General features: G+C 34.3%; 1 long non-coding RNA gene across 1 annotated transcript in view; it reads left to right on the top strand.

Moving 5' to 3' along the window:
* Positions 1 to 17,371, top strand: part of LOC106504978 — a 122,677-nt gene extending 105,306 nt beyond the window's left edge. Inside the window, exon 3 of the long non-coding RNA XR_001298990.2 lies at positions 17,266 to 17,371. This is a non-coding gene — a long non-coding RNA (uncharacterized LOC106504978). The remainder of the gene's footprint in view (positions 1 to 17,265) is intronic.

The following is a 23,839-nucleotide window of genomic DNA, read 5'->3' as shown; positions in this document are numbered from 1 at the left end:
AAACTTCTGTGTTGTATAAAAGTGGCAATAGTGGGCATCTTTTTCTTGCTTTTCATCTTAGAACAAAAGCTGTCTGAGTATGATATTAGTGGTGAGTTTGTCATATATGGCATTTATAATGGTGAGGTACATTCCATCTATACTTACTTTATTGAGAGTTTTTATTGTAAATGGATGTTGAATTTTGTCAATTTTTTTCTTCATCTATTGGAATCATAGGATTTTTATCTTCCATTTTTTAATGCAATGTATTTGGAAATTTAAACCATTTGCACCCTTAAAATAAATTTCACTTGATCATGGTGTATTATCACTTTAAAGTATTGTTAGATTTGAGAAGTAATCAGTATAATGTTTGCCAATTGGTATGGGGTTTAAGCTTGCAACTGGAATTGATTAGTTAAAGTTTTGACACTCCATATAACAGTACAGGAAATGAACCTAAAAAAGATCCAGAGCCAGGACCTACTAAGAAATGCTTTGGGGTAATTGACTTTAACTTTATTCAATCTCAGAAAGAATAGCCAATAATTGTTTTGATTTGCCTTATGCATAGCACCTAGTTAAACAGAAAAAAAATTCAAGTCTCTAGAGTAGTTAAGACAGAGTCAGGCAGCAGTTGTTAGGGGATAGTGACAGAGAACAGAAATAGAAAATCTTAAAAGCAAGCTCCTAAAACTTGGTCAAACTTCCCCATGAATAATTGGAATCATTTATCTATCACATAGCACTTACACCTCAGGTGAGATATTTTGGAGACCTAGAAGCTGACCTCTGGAAAAATTTCTTTTTTATATAATGATCTCTGTAACTGTCCATAACTTCTGTTACAAATGAAAAGTTTCATCCCCTATGTCCTTCAGATCTTTCTATTAATGATATAATCATGTTTCCTGATAATCATACAGACAGTATACTGTGCAACTCTAATAATTGCTGTAAGAGAATCGGAAAATACTTAGAATATAACCTTTTAAGAATAGACATTTCTGTCTTTATTAGTGCATTTTGTTTATAGCATGAACAGTGTTATCTTCTAAATTGGGAGTAGATGAGAAAGTAAGAAAAGGATTCAATCTGACTTAGAACTTCAGTTCAGATAAATAGTAATCAGTGAGTAAATCAGAGCCATGAATATTTAGGTATCTATAACTTCAGGGAGTGTTTCTGAAATTCATGTGATGTGAAAAATTCTTTGGAAAATTCTACAGAGTAAAAGAGAGCCACCATAGAGGCAACATCAGTATTGAAAGAGGTTAACTGAAGTTTGTTTCCTTCATATGAAGTTGTGATAAAAATATTAATTATGAACCAGTTTTATTTATCTACTTAATTTAATTAATTGAGTAACTAACCCTTTTACTACTAAAAGAATAAGCTCATGAGAGCTTAAAGGATTTGTTTTTTAAAATGCAAATGACAGAATTGGTACTGAGATAGCAAACTAAATCAAGAGGATAATAAACCTCAAGGGAAGTTATATAACTCAAGATTAATAGGTAAAGCACAGTCAATATCAAGCACTAATCATAGGTAACTTCAAATAGTCTGATTTTAGCACACCACAAATTAAAGTTAAAGAATTTTTGTGAGAGGAAGTTCTCCACTAGCCATCCCTGGGGTTTAGGAGACTATAATTTTTAAGCAAAGAGAAAGACAGAAGCTTGATTCACCTGCCAATATCTAATATTAGAGCATTATTCTTTCTTTTCCCTTTCTCACCAAACCCAGTAATTTGATCAGGTTTCACAAGATGTTTAAATTGCTGAGAACACAGAATATACTCAGATTCAACTGTAAAGTGTAGGTCATATAATTGAGGTCCCCTCTCCATTTAGAAAAAACATATATATATAGGATATCCAAATACCTTGTTTCTTAAAGCTATTATATACATTGAAGGCTAAGTACAAAGCCAAGAGAGGCCATTGATTGATTTGAATCCTAGTTAAAATATTTACTAATAATGTGATTCTGGTAAAGTCACTGAAAATGTCTAAGGCTCATTTTTTTTCTCTACTAATCTATATTCATTGAATCATTGAGAGAAATATATTAACTAAGGTATGGAAAAATTACATGAATTTTTCTGACAAGCTTACCTTATGTTCATAGATCACTCTCCAGGCCAAAAAAAAAATCCTAAAAACTATAGATAAAATGTGGCAAAATTATTATACATCTAACTTTTTAAAAATGACAAAAGAATGACTCTGTCTCAAATTAAAAAAAAAAAAAAAAAAAGAATCCCAAAGTAGAGTTCAAGTTGATACAGATGACAATTGCCAATCATCGGAAGACACAGATTCTAACCAAACTGAGGGGTTTTGTTTTTGTCAGGAATATGGAGAAAAGTGATCTGGCCTTGAGTGCAGACAAGCTGAAAGTTATATTTAAGGCCACTAGTAAAGCCAGGACACTTGACATGATGTATAGTCTTTGAAAATGGAAGAGAAAAACTACAGAATGAGGTGTTTATTTATGCCATGGATGGAAAAAAAATAAAAGATGTATACAATCTCAAAATCCCAATACTTAACCAAACATGAGAAGGAATCAGAATTCCGTAAGACAGAATTTGTAAAAACAGTGTTATTCTGTTTTAAGACAGAACACTTTAAAACTTTATTCATAGGACAAAATGGATGTCTAGAAGTAAAAAATACACATGGTGGTTTTAGAAATAATAGCATGAGAGGATTAAAAACAAGTGGCAAAAATTAGAGAACTATCAGACATGAGGATATATGCATTCATTAGGCACAGAAAGATAAACATACAGGGAATAGGAAGGAGAAAGAGAGACATAGAGAATTCTAACACATGTATAATGGTAGCTTTCAGATGAAAAAATAGACAGAGTATGAGAAATATTATAGCAAAAGAGATGGACTAGAACTTTATCAGTTTGAAGAACCAAAATAAAGACCCAAATGCATAACTGAAGAATCACAAGACTGAAACAGATAAAACCCCAAGAAATATAATAATTAAGACCAAAAGGAATGAAACCTAGATGCAGTAGACCAATAAATAAAAGGCCAAGGGTCACTGTAAATACATCTTTGTTTTTCTAGGAGTAAAAAAAATATATAAATCTTGTTTTATGTATTTAGCTCAGAACACATTAAGAATGAGAGCAATATGAAAACATTTTTCAGTATTAAGAGACAATAGTGCTTACAACCTGACTTAAATGAATAATGGCTCTGATAAAAAGTAAAAAAGGTACCAATAAAAAACAAAATAAATTGTACATAAAGAACTTCTGCTTCTGGCCAAGATGGAATAACAGGAACCAGACTTTTGGTTCTAATGAAACTATCAAAAAGGTAAAATAATGAAACTATCAAAAAGTTAGGAAAATAATGAAAACAAAATGGTCTTCAAGACAGTGGACATCAAAAAATAAACACATCCCTTAGGAATGAAAAAAAAGAGCCCTAGGGTGACCCAAGCTTATAGAAATAATAGAATTTTCAGTCTGGGGCATAAGGAGGACAACCCTGCAGATGCTGCACTAGTCACATGAGGCAGAGACTCTTGGGGGAATCAAAGAAGAGAGAGTTCACAACTCAGAGCACTAATAAGGAAAGAGCTCTGTAAAGAGAGAATTCTGGAAATCTGTAGAAGGTTCCCTCGAATATCCAGCCAAGTACTTACTAAACCTACATGTGAGGAAACAAATCAAGACCAGAAAAATTTAAAAACACCTGAAAGCATGAGAAATCAGAGTAATTGATATGTACACAGAGCTGGGAGTGATGGCAGTTCTCATCAGTGATGCTGGAAAACCACAGGATTCAGAGAAGGTTGGGTAAGGTGTTTCTGAACATATATTCTGAAGTTACCATGATTTTTAATGTCCTTTCTGCTGATTTACACTATCTCCATCAGTTATGCGTCACTTTTGATTGACAGATCCCCTCACCAAAGTTCATATTTTCCTGTTTCTTTTTATACTTGGTTCTCAACACATTCTATGAAGCTAGCATTATCTTTATAGGAGAGATACACACTCATAGAGCCTAAAAAATTATTTTACACCCTACTTGTGGTTATTGTAGATTGAAATATCAGTTCATTAGCCCTTCCTACACTTTGAAAAACCATTTCAATATATTAAACATGGTGATGTTTATAATCTAAATTCTGAGAAGCAGAATAAATCTGTAGTTTTCTTTGACTACTAATCTCTAGTCAAAGAAATTATCTCAAGTTTCCTCTAGTGAGTTTGCTTTGTTCAGTGTTAAACAATTTCAATGCTAATAGCAGTCTTTCAAAATACTTCAGCACTTCTATCGATTTTGAAGGGCCAAAGGATTTTGCTTAGATGTATATGGCAGAAGTATTCCTGGATACTTATGTTAATACATACACACAGAAAAATGAGGCTTTTAGCAAGTTTGACCTCCACAAAATAGGCCCTAGACTTTGTGGAAACATTCTTATTTTTCCTCTTACACAGTTCTAAATTGTGAATTACTTTCAAAGTTAAATGACGAGATCAAAAAACAAATACCATTTCAGAGAAAATCTTTTTACTATGGAATGAACATAGATCAGCATACAGAGTAGCTTGAAGACATAAATTATGTCCTCTAGCAAATTCAAAGAAAAAAAATTGTATGTGGCCTCTATCAATAATCGTTTGTTACATTTATGCATTAAAACAACACCAAAACCATAACTAGATAACCAGAGAGGCTGATTATACCCAACCAACTGTCCATTATGGACTATACTCTGATTTTTTCAAACTGAAAGTCCCTCCAATTGACTTTTTTTCCTTTTTTTAGAATGATTTTTATTTTTTCCATCAGAGCAGATTTACAGTGTTCTGTCAATTTTCTACTGTACAGCAAGATGACCCAGTCACACATACATATATACATTTTTTTTCTCACATTATCATGCTCCATCATAAGTGACTAGACATAGTTCCCAGTGCGATACAGCAGGATCTCATTGCTTATCCATTCCAAAGGCAATACTTTGCATCTATTAACCCCAAATTCCCAGTCCATCCCACTACCTCCCCTCCCCCTCCCCCTTGGCAACCATAAGTCTGTTCTCCATGTCCATGATTTTCTTTTCTGTGGGAAAATTCATTTGTGCCATATATTAGATTCCAGATATAAGGGAGATAATATGGTATTTGTCTTTCTCTTTCTGATGCACTTCACTCAGTATGAGAGTCTCTAGTTTCATCCATGTTGCTGCAAATGACATTATTTTGCTCTTTTTATGGCTGAGTAATACTCCACTGAGTATATATACTATATCTTCTTAATCAATTCATCTCTTGATGGGTCTTTAGGTTGTTTCCATGTCTTGGCTATTGTGACTAGAGCTGCAATGAACATGTGGGTGCATGTGTCTTTTTCAAGGAAAGTTTTACCTGGGTATATGCCCAAGAGTGAGATTGCTGGGTCATATGGTAGTTCTATATTTAGTTTTCTAAGGTACCTCCATACTGTTTTCCATAGTGGTTGTATCGGTTGACATTCCCACTAACAGTGCAGAAGGATTCCCTTTTCTTCACACCCCCTCCAGCATTTGTTATTTGTGGACTTATTAATGATGGCCATTCTGACTGGTGTGCGGTGGTATCTCATGGTAGTTTTGATTTGCATTTCTCTAATAATCAGGGATGTTGAGAATTTTTTCATGTGCTTGTTGGCCATCTGTATATCTTCTTTGGAAAAATGTCTATTCAGGTCTTTTGCCCATTTTTCCATTGAGTTGTTGGCTTTTTTGCTGTTGAGTTGTATAAGCTGTTTGTGTATTTTAGAGATTAAGCCCTTGTCAGTTGTATCATTTGAAACTATTTTCTCCCATTCTGTAAGTTGTCTCTTTTTTTTATGGTTTCCTTTGCTGTGCAAAAGCTTTTTAAGTTTGATTAAGCCCCATTGGTTTATTTTTGCTTTTATTTCTGTTGCCTTGGGAGACTGACCTGAGAAAACACTTGTAAGGTTGATGTTAAAAATTTTTTTGCCTATATTACCTTCTAGGAGATTGATGGTATCTTGTCTTATGTTTAGGTTTTTAAGCCATTTTGAGTTTATTTTTGTGCATGATGTGAGAGTGTGTTCCAGTTTCATTGATTTACATGCAACTGTCCAATTTTCCCGGCACCACTTGCTGAAAAGACTGTTTTTTTCCCATTCCGTATCCTTGCCTCCTTTGTTGAAGATTAATCAACTGCAGGTATCTGAGTTTATTTTGGGGTTCTCTATTCTGCTCCATTGGTCTGTATATCTGTTTTCGTAACAATACCACACTGTCCTGACTACTGTGACTTTGTAATAGTGCCTGAAGTCTGGGAGAGTTATGCCTCCTGCTTGTTTTTTGTTCCTTGGGATTGCTTTGGAAATTCTGGGTCTTTTGTGCTTCCTCCATTTGATTTTCTTATGAGATCCCTTACCTTGATAGAGCTGAAATTCTTGTATTGAATAAGTTGGCAAAAGCTATGGGAGTGGGAGAGAATAGGGGGCTTTGGGGTCCACTGGGGATGCAGAGAACAGAGCCAGGAGGAGCAGCACCATTTTCATGCCTATTCTTCCACTAGGTAGCCTCAAGATCCATTCCCATGTCTAAAATGAAGGCTTGCATCAGATCATAAATTTTCAAACCCATAGAGATTCTTTGAACTTTTCTGGAAACATCTCTAATGATGTGATTTGGAGAGAACCAGGAGAAAGATAAGAGTATATGGAACCTCTATTTTAATACAGCATGTTTGCTTTTAGCTATTTTATGTTTGGACTTTCATATGATTTACATTTTTCACAAAGGTTTAAAAACTACTAATCCAGAAGTTCCTGCCCTGGCACTGTAGGTTAAGAATCTGAGCAGTTCGGGTCACTGCAGAAGTGTGGGATTAATCCCCATCCTGGGGGCAGTGGGTTAAGGGATCTGTTGTTGCCATAGGTATGTCTTAGATTCAGTCCCTGGCCTGGGAACTTTCATAAGATGTGGGTATGACCAAAAAAAGAAAAAAACAAAACAAAACTACTAATCCAAATGATCTCTAAGGTCTTTCATAACCATTTAATGCTATAAAGTTTTATTCCATTACTGCCTAAGCAAATAGCCAAACTAGAATAATGAAAATTGTTTTTCCTTCTTAACTATTTGACATCAATTTTAATATTTCTTCCACCTCATACACCCAAGTCACCCACCTAATCACAGAACAAAATGTAAATATTCTGTTAGCCTTGAAAAATTCCTTTAATTTTGGTTTGTTATTACAATACACTATTTTTAATTTAAAATCCTCTTTGTCCTTAAAAGCGTTACATCAATATATTTTCTCTGTTGAAGATGTGGAATATTACAGATTGACCTTTTCAGACTTTGATGTAGCACTGGAATGATTCAGGCTACAGCAACATAATTTATGTCATCCATTTTTTACTCCAGGAAATAAAACCCAAGTAGTCTGGTTTTGTCTTAATTCTCTCCTTCTGGGTCTTTTTTTTTTTTTTTTTTTTGGTCTTTTTAGGGCTGCAACTGCAGCATATGGAGGTTCCCAGGCTAGGGGTTGAATCGGAGCTGTAATCACTGGGCTACGCCACAGCAACATGGGATCCTTAACCCACTGACAGGCCAGGGATTGAACCCACAACCCCATGGTTACTAGTTGGGTTCATTAAACATTGAGCCATAATGGGAACTCTTTCTTCTGGGTCTTTGGTGATACATCTTTAAGCAAGTGTCATTTTTTGATAATTGATCTGGAACATTTTTCTCATTTTTCTGCCAACAAGTGGGCATAACTTTCTTCCACTTAAGATCACTTCTGACATTGCCATTCTATCCTGAGGAGAAAGATAATCTTATCTCCAAGTCACTAATATAAGACTGAGATTAGACTGTGGTGTTTAATAGGACTTGATCTAATGTTGAGAGGTGAGGAGAACCCTTATTTCTGGCCATGCATCCTGTTCCGCCTGTCTCAGTAGCTAACAGGACATGTACCAAATCTGGCTCAATTAGTTATGCAAAATTTCCATGAAAAAGATTAGTCCAAATGAAGTTACAATTTGCAGAATTTCATGCAGATAAATTTTAAAACATAGATGAAATAGACAACAGATAATTTTCAACTTTTTTCTCAATAAGTTAACACAAGTAAAGTACTTTTTTCCGTAAAATGCTCCTCATCAAAATCCATCACAATAGAGACAGACAGAGCAAACAAAGCCATGCCAAGAAAAAAAAAATTAAAGAGAATCCAACAGAAGACATCACAGGGTTTCACGGAGGAAACTTACAGGACAATTAAACCACTTCTTTAAGAAACAGATCATCCCAAACTACATGAATTATTATAGAGCATCAAAACTGTTTTTAAAATTTGTTTATTTGGCACTTATGCAACATAATTACTAAAAACTGTACCAAAAATGAAACTACAAAACAAACTTATTCATTGAGTAGTCATGAAAAAATTATTTATTGTATTAAAATAATATCCTATCATGACCAAATTAATTATTTCCAGGAGAGCAGGGTAGTTTGTGTTAGGAAATCAATTAATAAAATCTTTCATATAGTTAGATTCAGGCAGACTGATTATATGAACCTTTCCATTGAGAATAAATAGCATTAAAAATATTCATGTTAAAATCCTCAATGCAAGAGAATTATTGGATATTTCTTTAGCATGATAAAAGTATATCTCCAATTAGTCTATATCAGGGGGTGGGGGTACACACCTGGGGTTTGGGATGGAAATGCTATAAAATTGGGTTGTGATGATTATTGTACAACTATAAATGTAATAAAATTCACTGAGTAATAAAAAAAATAGTCTATATCTGGAAAATTGAAAAGTACCAATGGAAAAAGGAATACAAACACTAAGAGAATTTAGTAATACAGCAGATCAGATAATTAACACACAAAAATCTACAGCTTTCCTATAAACAGATAAACGTCAAGTAAAATACATAGTGGATGATAATATACATTTATGTCAGCAAAAAGAAAAAAATACATAAGCATGAAATTAGCAAGAAACATCAAAATCTTATATGAGGAAACCTCTAGTGTCCTGAGAGATTTAGAAATATATTTGAAAAAAAGGAAAATTGTATAATGTTCTTAGAAATTCTTAACATGATAAAGATGTTATATATTCATAAAATATAATGCAATCCCAGTATTCATACTTTTCCAGATCTAGACAAGTTGATTATAAAATTTACTTGGAAGAGCAAAAATCAAAATACTCAGGAGTATCTGACAAAGAAGTATGTATGTGGTGGGTGTAAGTGAATAGCTGATAATGTTCTAGCATACAGATTTTAAAACATACTGTAAATCATTTATCATTAAAAGCTTTGATAATGGCATATGGTACATGGAGGAATGGAATGAATAGTAAAACTAGGAAGACACCAAAGTACACACAAAATTTTACCATATGGTAATGTTCCATTTGAAATTGTTGGAAGAAATGAATGTTTTTTAACATGCATTGTTGCATATCTACGCAGTTACTTAAAAAATTATAAAGGAGATATATTCTATGTACTTTATGAGGGAAAGAATTGGAGATTCCAGATAAAAAACCTGGGCAGGAGTAAGAAGCCAGCATAACTCTTGAAATTCCATTCTTTGTCCTTGACCCAACTTAGTGTGTACATTAATCCACTAAAGTCAATGTATAAGATGTTTACTGCTGCACTAGTATAGAAAAACTGGAAACAAGCCAAATGTTCATTAATATTAGAATTGATAAATCTCTTTTGGGATGGTTATACAAATGAATTTTATACTCTAGTGAGCAGAATTAGTAAATTTTATAAACATGATGATGAGGAAACAAAAGAGAGTGAAGTTTGAGATTTATAGAATCTAGGCATCTGTTTACCACATACTTAGTGACAGTATTTGCTTCCAGGGGAAGTATCTAAAAGGTAAATGTCTCTGAGTGCAGAAGTAGCTTATTAAATTTGCATGTGCATAATGTCAAAAGTGTTCTAAGAATGGGAAGAAGAAGAATGACTCACTTTTGAGCAGTTAATTTAGCTTCATTATTGTGAAAAACACGTATTTTTCTATTTAGATGAGCTTTTGAAATTGCATTGATGCTGTAATGCATTGAAACTTTTAGAGATGTTGGGATTGGGTGAATGGATTTTACATGAGAGATGGGTGTGAATCTTTGGGGGCCAGAAGGTGGATTGTTGCAGACTGAACAGTGGCCTCCAAATTTTCCAGGTCTCAATCCCCAAGGTGTATGTTACTTTATATGGCAGAAGGGACTTTGCAGATACAAATAAATTAAGAATTAAGAAAAAAATCCCACACCTAATATTCACATTTTGGAATTATAACATAGAGGTGATCTTTGATATCCACTAATTTTATGAAAAGATACTTAAATCCATATGCTTTTAGTTTTTATTTCTTTTAACTCATTAAAGGCTCCAATTTCAGTATTATCTGTTTTACAATACAATAAATGCTAAAAAGAAAGAGAGAGAAAGGAAGAGAAGGAAGGAAGAGAGAAAGAAAGAAAGAAAGAAAGAGAAAGAAAGAAAGAAAAGAAAAGAAAAAGAAAGAAAGAAAGAAAGAAAGAAAGAAAGAAAGAAAGAAAGAAAGAAAGAAAGAAAGAAAGAAAGAAAAGAAAGAAACCTATGGATGTGTTTTGCTTAAGTTTTACCCAACGTCTTCAATCCTACTTGACCTAACCTGTGTCTGCCTCTATTCACTGTATGCCTGTAGAGAGTGACTTAGAGGTATGTGGTTCAGTTTGACCAGATTCTTTTGACACAAATTTCATTTTAACAGTCATATATCTTCACCAAACAAGGCTGTGCTAAAACTCAAGCCTTCAAGAGAAATAGCTTTGTATAGGAAAAATATAGCAAGAGGTTGCAAAGTTCAAGGAATCGAATGAATAGGGCATGACACTTGGTCAGCATCTAAAATGGAAACATCAACTGTAATATCAGTTATGCAGGAATAACATGGATTTCCAGGGCAAATATGATTTATTTATTCCATGCTGAAACATTGTGCAAAAGGAAACATCAATCATTGTAAGAAAGTGCTGTTTTCAGGCTACCTAATAGCCATGAAATCATATTCTCAGACCAATCAAAGACCAAATCAAGACTTTAAAATATGACATATTCCCTTTTATCCCTCATTAATAAAATAAAACTTCTTATTAGCATGTTGCAGCTTAGGACCATAGCCTAGGTCTCTGCTTTCTCGGAACTCTGAGAGAAAAAACTCCACTACAACAATAAAGATAACTATATTTTTTCTCTATGGCTTGTTAACCCATATGCAGTGTTTATAGGAATGCAGTGCCTTTGAAAACATTTCTTCTTGTCTAAAGGGAAGAAAACAAATTAAAATCTTGACTGATTTTTAGCCCCAAAGCAAAATAAGATTCTCCCAATTGGCATTTTTATTCAAAATTTAATATTACAATCAAATAGCTCCTGGCAAAGACAGTGATGATCAAAGGAAAATGATTATGAAAACCAAGGATTTGTTTAAGAGGGAAAAGGAAACTTTTTTGTCTTATCTTTAAAAGTGAAAATGATACTAATGTTATCAGTGGACTGATATAGCAGAAACCAAATGCTCTGATTGGCAAATGCTTAGCAGAAGTCAGAGAATACTGCACAAGAAGATAAATAAAGGATGATGAATATAAGCAAGGTATTCTCTTAGAAAATTTACTTGTGTCTTTCTTTTCAGATCTAAATCTTACTGACTCTAAATTTGTATATAGGGTTGTGATGGGATTAAGATGTACAAACTTTTAGTTGTAAAATTAATTAGTTAGGGGATATAATGTATGGCATTGGGAATATAGTCAACAGTATTGCAATAACTATATATGGTGACAGATGGCTACTTCACCACAATGGTGGTCAGTTTATAATGTGTATAAATGTCAAACCACTATGTTATACACCTGAGACTAATAGAATATTTTGTGTAAATTACTTCTATAAAAAAATTAAATGGGAGAGTTCCCTTTGTGGCTCAGTTGTTAACAAACCTGACTAGGATCCATGAGGATGCAGGTTCCATCTCTGGCCTTGCTTAGTGGGTTAAGGATCTGGCATTGCCATGAGCTGTAGCGTAGGTTGTAGATGCAGCTCAGATCTGGCATTGCCATGGCTGTGGCGTAGGCAGCTACAGCTGCAATTCAATCCCTAAACTGGGAACTTCCATATGCTGCAGGTCTGGCCCTAAAAAAAAACAATAAATAAATGAAAAATTAAAAAATGTCTGCATCAAGCAAATGAAAAGACAACCTACAGAATGGAGAAAATATTTTCAAAACATATATTTAATGAGCTAATATTCAACATGTTTAAGGAACTTATAAAACAAAAGCAAAAAATTAAAAATGGGAAAAGGGCTTGCATAGATATTTCTCCAAAGAAGATATAGGAAAGGATTTCAGGTATATAAAAAGATGGTCAACATCACTAGTAATTAGGGAAATTCGAATTTAAACACAATGACATGTCACCTTATACTTGTTATTTTATTTTTTGTCTTTTTAGGGCCACACCTGTGGCGTATGGAGGGTCCCAGGGATCAAACTCATATCCTCTTGTTTACTAGTTGGATTCCTTTATCTTATATTCTTTAGGTGAGCAAGAGAGTTGGAAAGGTGAAAATATCTTATAGGACTGAAAGGGAGAATTAAGTTCCCACTTGAAACTAGTGATCGTGAATTTTTGTGTAGGCTAAGTTTTCTTAGTTGTGATTTCTTGTAGTATGAGAATTTACTATGGCTAAGATTTTGCTCAAGTAGCTAACAAAGTGAAAAGAACTGGGCAGGGTAGTTAGGGATATTTTCCAGAAAGTGAAGCAAGTGGTTGTTGTTGGCATCTAAGCTAGATAATAAGGAAAAAAAAAAAAAAAAAAAAAAGGACTCTAGGCAGTTTTGCACAATAAAGTGTGGTTATACTGTTTGCACTTAAATTATCTCTAATACTGCTTAATATATTCTCTGTATATCCATTTTGGAATCAGGTTAGTATCTTTCCCATAAAATCTACATTGATTTTCATAGTTTTATATGTATCATTGTGTCTCTGAAGCCAAGTAAATATAAAGCACTTTTTATAAGATAGAAATTGGTAAGCTAGATTTTTTAGATTCCCTAGTGTGTAATAACCAAAGAAGGTTAAAACAAAACATTTTCTGATGAAAAAACTCATGACCTGTATTCAGCTCTTACTTGAAAAAAAAATTAAATATGTAAATTAGATCACCCTGTTCATTGCCTCCATGGCAAATGAAAATTACTGATGGAACAAGAACAAAATTACACTTCATTATCAATGCATATCTTGCAAAAAAAAAAAGCCCTAGTTTTTAAACCTATTTGAGTAGGGTTAAATATATATTTTTAATTATTACAATATGTGTATATTTTTCCTATTGAAAGTATGTCCTCTATACTTTTTGCCTAATTTATCATAACTTTTTATCTCATACATTTTTGGTGAGTTTTAAACACTTTAAAAATCAGCCAGTAGGAATTCATTATCTGTACTACATGGTCCAAGATGATGCTTACCAACTAGAAAGAAAACAGAAAGAGTTAACTGCAAAAAGTAGTTATTAGTTGAACAGTTATTAATAAGTTCGATAGTATATTATTAACCCCTAGCATTATAGAAAATAATTAGATCATGTACATTCATTATTCCTTTTTAATTAGAGTTTATTTTACAGAGCTAAAGCTGTTTGTCTCCCTTATTGATCAAGTATAGTAATGGGGTAAAAAATCACTTTTGCAGTTTCTTTGTACAGTGTCTCTGTGTTGTATCATTACTTTCTAAAGTGTAAATGCTGTCTTAGGATTTTCAGCCTGGACATAAAGTTCTAAACATAAGCATAAAATTTGTGCTTGGATATCCTGATGCTTGCAAATTCTGTTACAATTCTTACATATGCTGTTGAATTTTGGAGATGATGTAGTAAGTGCTGCCTCATCAGAGACCAAAGTGAAACCTTTATCTGAAAAGTATAGTAAATCATATTTTGCTGTAAGTAGGCTTTAATAGAATCAGGTCTCTAATTACTGCATGCCAGTCTACCTTCTAAAGAGAAAAATTTTATCTAGGTCAGTATGCATTATTATTAATAGGAGATAAACTACAACTCAACAACTATCACCACAAAACAAAAACAGAAAAGAAACCAAAAATAAAAAGAAGAAATTAAAAAAAAATAGAAACGAATCTGACTAGCATCCATGAAGACACAGGTTTGATCCCTGGCCTCGCTCAGTGGGTTAAGGATCCGGTGCTGCTGTGAGCCATGGTGTAGGTTGCAGATGCAGCTCCAATTCGACCCCTACCCTGGGAAGCTCCATATGTTGCACTGCGGCCCAAAAAAAAAAAAAAAAAAAAAAACAAAAAAAAGCTTTTAAGTCAAAATTCAAGCTTAGATAAAGTTTTTTTTAAAGAAAATCTCCCTAACTTGTTCTCCATTTCGGGAGCACCAAGAAATGGAGAACAATTAAAAATATATGGTTTAGCTAATAATACTTTCAATTAAAGAAAATGATTTATGGAGTTTCCGCTGTGGCACAGTGGGTTAGGTATTCGGCATTGTCTCTGTGACAGTGTGGGTTTGATCCCCAGCCTAGTGCAGTGGGTTAAAGATCCAGTGTTGGCACAGCTGTGGTGTAGGTCTCAGCTGTGGCTCAGATTCAAATCCCTGGCCCAGGAAATTCCATGTGCTGTGGGTCTGGCCAAAAAAGGAAAAATGATTTATGCAGATGGATATCCTGAATTTAAAACCAAGCACTTCATATTGGACCACATTCCTGGGAACAATGACCATGGATTCTGAGAATGCTGAAAAAAACAATTTGGCATCTCCACAAAAAATATTTCCTGATTCTTCACATCATTTATAAATTATCAGCCCTGAGGCTAAGACTCAGACTTGCTCCTTAGACAGAGATATGTGATCTTGGCTGGTCAGTTCATTTTCTCTGACCTTGATTTTACCCACTTACAGGACATAGTAATAAATAATAAAATGTGCTCTTTCAGAAGATTGCAAATTTGGATCAATATATGATAATCATAATCATAATACCTTACACTTAACATTCTGCTTCCAATGCACCTCAGATTAACTTCTCTACATGTTAATGTATTTAATCCTCACAACAATGTTATGAAACAAAAAGTGTTATAAAGTCCAGTTTTGAGACAAGAAAACTGAGTTGTAGAAAGGTAAAGTAACTTGCCAAAGATACTCACATATTAACTAGCAGAGTTGAGTGTGGACCACTGTGGTCATCTGGCCTCAGAAGTATAAAATGCAATTTATAAAATATGAAGATCTATGCAAAGTCCTATTATTTACTGATTGAAAAGGTCATAGCAGTTGTGATATTGAACATAATGATATCAACCACCAAAAATCCATTCCTTGTAGCATTAAAAAAAAATTAGAGGTATTTGAGAGTATTACAGAAAGATATCTCAGCTGTGCTTCAATACTAACATGATATTAATCAAATGACAGAGGAAAAAAAAATCTGTGTTCTAGGTCATCTGATGCTTCAAACAATTTTACGAGCATTGAAAATTTGACAAAACCAAAACTCAAATTGCCCCAGAAAATTTTATCCATTTATTCTTTAAAGTATTTATATATCTATGGAACTAAAATCCTCACTTGTCTAATTCAACTTGTCAAAATGTTTCTAAGGGCTATGTGCTGTTGTAGAATATTTATGATGATTCTTTGAGAAAATAGAAGTGTATTGACTGTAAGAAAAGCTGAAATAACATGAGTTGCTTTAAATACCCTTTTATGGAAAGTGGAGGTTTGCAACTTGATCTCACATACCAAATTAGTTACATTTTATTTCTTAGATATTATTAAGTGATAATTATGCTATTAAAAATGACCTTTATTTATTGACCACTGACCTATGCTAGGACCCATATGAAGACTAACTATAAGATTCCCAGACTTCTGGCTTGGACTATTCTCTGGTTCTCAAGCCTTGCTGGTGACTTTTACTTGCTTTATTAGCTAGGAATCTTTCAGCTGTACATATGGAGAATCAAATGTAAACTGGTGTTAGCTAAATAGAAAATTTAATAGTCTCTATAAATGAAAAGGCTGGTGGCATATCAAATCAGGTCAATTGACTCTAGGGGCTTAGAGTGCCATTGAGAACATAATCTTACCTTTCTCCCTCTCATCTCTTTGCCTTCTTCTGTATTTTTTCCCATTATTTATTGCATAGTTTCTCTTGCAGTAGCTTCTGGGTTACATTCTAACAGCTTTTCAACCATCAGAGGAAAGAGGAGGAGAGATTGCTTCTATTTTTAATCAAGTTTTAGCAGAGGTTGATGGTTTGTTTTTGACCTGGCTTGAGAGAGAAATTGAGATATAAACTTTAACCTCATTGTATGACTTCGAGGTGGGACCTACCATACCATGACTCAGTTGTGGACCAAAAGAAAGTACTTCATATAGCCGGTTATAGTACCTGGCTCACTGACAAGATCATTTTCCAAGCCCGGTCAATAAAGAATAATCTGGGATCTTTTCTGCAAGTCCAGAAGAAAATAATAATGGGAGGTTGAAAAGTTGTTAGAATATCACTTGCTGCACCTGAAATACTTGGGCTATACTTACACTAAAAAAAATTCATTATTTGGGAGTTCCTGTCATGGCTTAGCCGAAGCAAATCTGACTAGTATCCATGAGGATGCAGGTTCAATCCCTGGCCTCATTCAGTGGGTTAAGGATCCAGCGTTGCCATGAGCTGTGGTATAGGTCGCAGATGCAGCTTGGATCTGACATTGCTGTGACTGTGGCGTAGATTGGCAGTTATAGTTCCGATTCAACCCCTAGCCTGGGAGCCTCCATATGCCACAGGTGTAGCCTGAAAAAGATAAAAAGTAAAAATGTCATTATTTATCTAAAATTTAAATTTAACCACATGTTTTGCACTTTTATCTGCTAAATATGGTAAACTTACTTGAGATTATTTGCCTATATGATACTATAATGTTTTCAGACATGTTAATATGCAGTCCTAAAGGGACACTCTTAAGTAAAATGATAATAAATTTATAATAGTAAACTTATAAATCAAGCAGTACATGGCAAAAATGGCATTTTCTGTGTGCCAGGAATTATTCAAAACCCTTTTCATGCGTTAACACAGATAGTCTTGTAAAACACTTTGAATTGAATAATTTTATCATTTTTATTTTACAGACAAAGAAATTTGGGCATCTAGAGGTTAAATGACTTATTGAATGTGAAACAGCAAACAAGGATTGAGCTAATATTCAGCCAAGGTGTGCGGCTCCAGAGACTTCATAGAGGTAATCCTTTTGATAGAGTCATTTTATTGCATTCCAGCACAGGATTAACAGTTATTCTGGTGAAGGCCAAACTTTAATTCACTCAGGAAGAAAGAGAAGCAAACTTAAAAGCTAGTACCTCTTTTTGGTTGGTCATCCTAACATAAAAATTAGACTTTGTCCCTGCCACTCTGAAAATTCCAAATGCTTTTTAAATATTACACATGAGAAATTTTGGGAGTAAATTTCATTATAACAACACCATTCCAATTCTGGGTCCTCAGAGAAACATATTTTATAAAAGCTGCTGTGCAGCTCAGTGGTCAACAGAAATAGAGGCTTTAAACTAGATTTATTTTTAAATTTTCTAATAAGAGAGGTTGACTTTTTTTTTCTGGACTGCTTAAGTACTGCTAAGATATGCATAACTTCCAGGCTGATTTACTGCATGTCTTCTGAAAGGTAAGTCATAAATAATTTTATTGTTAAAAGTATCTAATTAAGACATGTATAATCTAGGTGGTCTTTTATGGTTAATTTAGATGCCAAATCCATATACACATGGAGTTACAGCTCTTGTTGGGGTGCTTTAAGGGGGCGTCTTGGTCCACCTCTGCTGGAACCAAAACACTGCCACTGTGGGTTGCCTTGGAGACCACAATCCTGTAGAATCAAGTTTGCCAGAACAGAAGGGTGCAGCAGATTTATTTACATTCTGAGAGAGAGAGTGGGCTGCCCTGGGAGTAGGGCCTGGTCCTCTTCACAATTGGGTTTCTCTTTATATCCCTATGCTGTGGACTTGATTTGGGACTTGATTTCTCCTGCCCCAGGCCCACTAATTTCTCCTGCCCTGGCAACCTGCATGTGTGCATAAAGGCTGAGCACTGATTGATCTCTGTGTGGGGGTGCCTTTTGATCCTTCAGCCAGTTTCGGGCAGGATGCCTCATCTGCCTGGGGAACAGGTTATAGGGAAGTGGTCTGAAGAGTCCCTGGTATTGTGTCTATGCATGTTCTTATTGTTTGATCACTGGTCTGTTCTGAGTCTGCAGGTCCAATTCCCCATTCCCCATCCCTAACAGGTTTAAGGCAGTCTCTAAAAATGAAATATTTATGTATGAAATATTTATATACCTTTTTTTGACACTGATCTAGGGAGTATTGAAAACTGTAGTATAAACTTATCATATAATTCTGACAAGTAATGAATGTTTCAGAGGATATGTAGTCAGATAAGCATGAGTTCACATCTTGACATTGTCACTGAGAGATGTACATTACTTAGCCCCTTTGAGCACTGGTTCCCTGAACTGAGAGAATTCAATGAGAACTAATGTGTAAAGCCCTTTCACAATACCTGGAACATACTGAGTATCAATAAATATGTCATTATTATGATGCAAAAAAGCTTATAAAATAAGCCTATTACTAAGTAGAATTCATAAGAACCAAATATTTCTGTTACAAAATAAGAGGTTTTAAAGAAATTTTTCATTTTAAGCTGGTCCTTTCTTATTATGCTTCAATCTGCTGGTCTGGTCATAGGAAGAATGACTTTCTATTCTTTTTTTCTTTAAAGCATTGCTATTAACTAGTTGTTTCTTTCTTTGACGTCTTGCTATTATTAGCACTTGCTATTATCTAGTCCTTTCTTTGAAGATATGCTATTGTAAAGGCCCAGGACTGACCATGGCTTAGAAAATTACTAATGCTAACCAAAATACCCTTCATACTAAGTTACACCCCAGAGTGCCAAATCATTAATTTGAAACAGAAGAAAAAAATGCCAAAGGGATTGTGAATATACTTACATTGGCATGATCAGCATATTCTTTCTCTTAGTCAAACTATAGGGAAGCCAAATATATGAAAAGACAGTATTTTTATTTAAAAGGAAAAAGTGTATTCACAAAAAATAAGTACCAGAAAACAAGTCTGTCCCAGTAATCAGAATACATAAGAATCAGAAGGACATTGTCCTACAAAGGTCATTGATTTAGAACAAAAGGACTTCTAGTAAACCAAATGTTAATGGCAATAGGTTATGGTATAATTTTGCTGTAGGTTCTGGAATCCTCATGGTCTGCTGCTTAAACTTTTCTACAACCATCTCTCCTCGAGTTTTAACTTTGTCATCAACGCTGTCAAATGTGAAATCCGTTGGCCAAGATTTCCTTTCCTTTGGACAACAAACACAAGATCATCTCAGTTGTCCTCTTTATTGGTGTCTTTTATTCCATTTTATTTTTCTTTGAAGGCTGCAAAATGTGCTTTTTATAACTGTAACAAAGTTATTTTTGGTTAGGTTAATACATTAAGTGGTAAAGACGGTGATCTGTTTGAGTCTTGCTAAGTCTTTTAAAATGCTATACATTTATCTGTCTATCCAACTATCTATCCTAGTTTGGGTCACTAAAAAGACCTAGAAATAATAACAACCCAGGTGGAAGAGGTACTTCTGTCCCCAAAACTATGAACTCTGATACACTATAGCAACTAGTTTATCTTAAGTTATTGGCTGTTTCCAAGACTGGTATATGAAATGTTCAAGGTTAGCCTGTGATATTGTATCACAGCCAAGAAGTTATAAATGTCTGATAGTGTTACATCAAAAGGACTTTGGGACTAAATTGAAGGAACCCTCATAAAGATGAGAAAAATTGTGCAACAAATATAAAAGGAGGTTATGTTGATTAATGAACATGGAATATATATTTTAAAACATTGAGTTAAGGATACTTAAAAAGACAATAATAATAGTAAATAACCAAACAAAACACTTTATCAGTCACCATGTAGGTATCTAGAAGATAACTTTACCTCAAAACTGGCAATTAATGGAAAATTTAGTATCTTCATTGCCTCAACTTGGCCTCTGTCCACCAGTACTGAATAGAAATGTGGAGACAGAGTTTAGGGTGAAGGAGAAGAAAAAATAGCTTTTATTGCTTTGCTAGGTTTATAGTTTTGGAATTGGAAAATAGGGACACAGATAAGAATTGGGGTAGATGCAAGCTTCCATTCTTCTTCAAAGTTGGTATTTAGTAGCCCCAGGACAAGTTCTGGAGGTCTTCTTTCTTTCTGGAATGAAGAATGCTTCATCTTGGAGTTCCCATCGTGGCATAGTGGTTAACAAATCCGACTAGGAACCATGAGGTTGCAGGTTCGATCCCTGGCCTTGCTCAGTGGGTTAAGGATCTGGCATTGCCGTGAGCTGTGGTGTAGGTTGCAGATGCATCTCAGATCCCTCATTGCTGTGGCTCTGGCGTAGGCCAATGACTACAGCTCCAATTAGACCCCTAACCTGGGAATCTCCATATGCTGCAGGAACAGCCCTAGAAAAGGCATAAAGACAAAAAAAAAAAAAAAAAAAAAAGAATGGTTCATGAAGTAGTTAACATCTTTCATTTGTTGGTGGTGAAGTTCTACAAAAGAGCTCAAAAATATAGTTAGGTATATTTTTTTTCAGAGGAACCAGGATCCTGTCCCAAACTGCACAATTTTTTCTTGACTGCTCCTCATTTGTCCCTGCATCCCCTCCCTTCCCTGATAAGCAACTGTCTGAACCTGCACTTTTGGAAATCAGGGAGGGCCATGGAGGCTAAATGAGGCCTATTTGCTACTGACAAGAAATGGAGGATGCAAATGCTTTTGTGCCCAGGAGTGCTCACAGGGCCTTGCTTGGTCTCATCTTGCTAATCTCATAGTAATGCCATTTGGTGTAATCTAGTAGTCCTAGCTGTAATGCAAGTGTGGAGATAAAGAGAATGAGCCAGGTGTCCAGGAAAAAAGAAGAAAATTTATTAAAGGGACAGGAGAGAGAGACTGACCCTTGAGAAGAGCCAGCCCCCTGCCCTTCTGGCAGGGCCTTCTTATACCCTGCAGATGGGAAATTGGATTCTCTGAAGCAGGGGGCAGGTTAATTTATCTTTCACCTGCAGCTGTACTCTGGTGGTCATGTAGTCATAAGAAAATCAGAGGTGTATCATGGTAGGGTGGTCTCATAATCCTGAGAAATCTGTAGGTGTGTAATGTCCCATGGTAGGGGGGGGGGGTCTCGTAGTCTTGGGAAAGTCAGCACCAGCAGCAAAGTCAGGATGTCTCTTGAGCAAGGGGGTCAATTTCATGGGTCATTGTGCCCTCATATTTTATTCGTGAGGTCAGCACAATGAGCCATTTTAACAGTCAACCCCCATGTAGGCCCTAACACTAGCTAATGATGAAAACATTCTCCGAGCTTCTTATAACTGTGGTTTGATAGCTGTCATTAATTTTGGAAAGTTCTCAGCCATTACTACTTCAGATATTCATCTCCTCCATCCTCTTTTTTTTTTCTTCCTTTGGCATTCTAATTATACATAAATTACAACTTTTAAAATTGTCAAACAGTTCTTGGATGTTCCATTCTACATTTTTTTTCCTCATCATTTTTCCCCTTTGAGTTTCAATTTTAGAAGTTTTTATTGACCTATCTTCAAGCTGATTGTTTTATTTTCTTGGTAGCTTCTTCTGAGAATTGTCAAAGGTACTGTTCATTTTTGTTCTATCCTGTTAAATGTTTTTAATCACTTGTATTTCCTTTTGATTCTCAGAACTTCCATTTCTCTGTTTATATCATTCATGTGATCCTTTTTTTCCCCATCAGAAATCATAACTTATCAATCCTTGCTTTAAATTCTGTGTCTGATAATTACAATACCTCTGTCATATCTGAATCTGGTTCTGATGCTTGGTTTTTTACTTCAAATTTTATTTTGTCTTCCATCTGTTGTATTTAATTTCTTGTTTGTTTAAAGTTAGACATGCTTTATTGGTTAACAGGAGCAGAGGTAATCAGGCCTCCATTGTGAGGATTTATGTTTGTCTGGCTGAGAGTTGAGCTTTGTTTAATATTATAACTATAGGTACCAGGGGCTTCACATTTCTTTAGTTAAAGACAACCCCCTCCCCAAATCACACAAGAATAAATAGATCCTCTCAATAAAACTATACATATTAAAGAAATTGATTCAATAATTAATTCCCTTCCAAAAAGGAAAGCAGCAGGTTTAAAGGAATTCAGGAATGAATTCTACCAAATATTTAAGAAAGAAATTATACAAATTCTCTATAATATTTTTCAGAAAATAGAAGCAGAGAGCATATTTCCTAACTTATTCTGTGAGGGCAACATTGCCTATACCAACATGAGATAGACATTCAAGACAAGTGCTAGAATAAGGCAAGGATGTCCCTTCTCACCACATAGTACATTAAGATAAGAAAAGGAAATGAAATTTATACATATTGAGAAAGAAGAAATAAAACTTTGTTCACAAGCTACATTCCTCTCTATGTGAAAAAATCCCAAAGAATCACCAGAAAAACAAAATTAAAGGAACCTCCCAACATTAATAAACAATTACAGTAAGGTTTCAGGGTACAAAATTAATTTACCAAGTCAATTGCTTTTTTTGCATGCCAGCAATAGTTAAATGGAATTTGTAGTTAAAACTACATTAGCCCCAAAACAAAAATGAAATACTTAAGTATAAATCTAACAAAATATGTGCAAGATCTATGTGGGGAAAACAAACTTAAAATGAAAGAATGTAAATTAGATCTAAATAAATGGAAAATGCTACATATTCATGGATAGGAAAACTCAATATTTCTAAGTTGTCAGTTCTTTACAAACTGATTAATAGATTGACTGCAATCCATATTAAAATCTCAGTAAGTTATTATGTGTAAATTGAAAACCTGATTCTAAACTTTGTATGAAAGGCGAAAGACCCGTAATAGCCTACGCAATATTAAGAACAAGAACAAACTCACAGAATTGGCACACACAACTTTGACTTGTTTTAAAACTTCAGTAATTAAGATAGTATAATACTGATAAAAATAAAATGTCTATAGGTCAACAGAATAGAACACAGCCATAAAATACACCCACTCGAATATTGTCACCTGATCTTTGAGAAAAATAGCAAAGGCAATTCAATAGAGAAAGGACAATCTTTTCAACAAATGGTGTACGGCATCCCACACACACACACAAAAGAATCTAGATATAGGCCTTATGGCTTTCATAATTTAATTCAAAATGGGTGTAAATGTAGTGCAAAACTATAAAAATTATAGAATATAACACAGGAGAATATCTAGATGTCCTTGAGTTTGGCAAATACTTTTTAGGTACTATACCAGAACCACACTCCACAAAGGAAAATGTGATAAATTGCAATTTATTAAAATTAAAATTTTCTCTTTAAGAAAGACTGTTAAAAGAATGAAAATCCAAGCCACACTCTGAGATAAAACATTTGCAAAAACATGTAAATGGTAAATAACTGATATCCAAAATACACAAGATAATATTAAAACTCAGTGATAAGAAAAGACCCAATTTTAAAATATGGCAAAAGCTTTAAACAGACACCTCACCAGAGAAGATATACTAATGGAAAATATGAAAAGATGTTCCATATCATATATACTTCAT

This window comes from Sus scrofa, chromosome 9 (assembly GCF_000003025.6).
Source record: "Sus scrofa isolate TJ Tabasco breed Duroc chromosome 9, Sscrofa11.1, whole genome shotgun sequence".
Lineage (NCBI taxonomy): Eukaryota > Metazoa > Chordata > Mammalia > Artiodactyla > Suidae > Sus > Sus scrofa.
The sequence above is the reverse complement of the archived record's forward strand: the minus strand, read 5'-3'. Positions and strand labels throughout refer to the sequence as shown.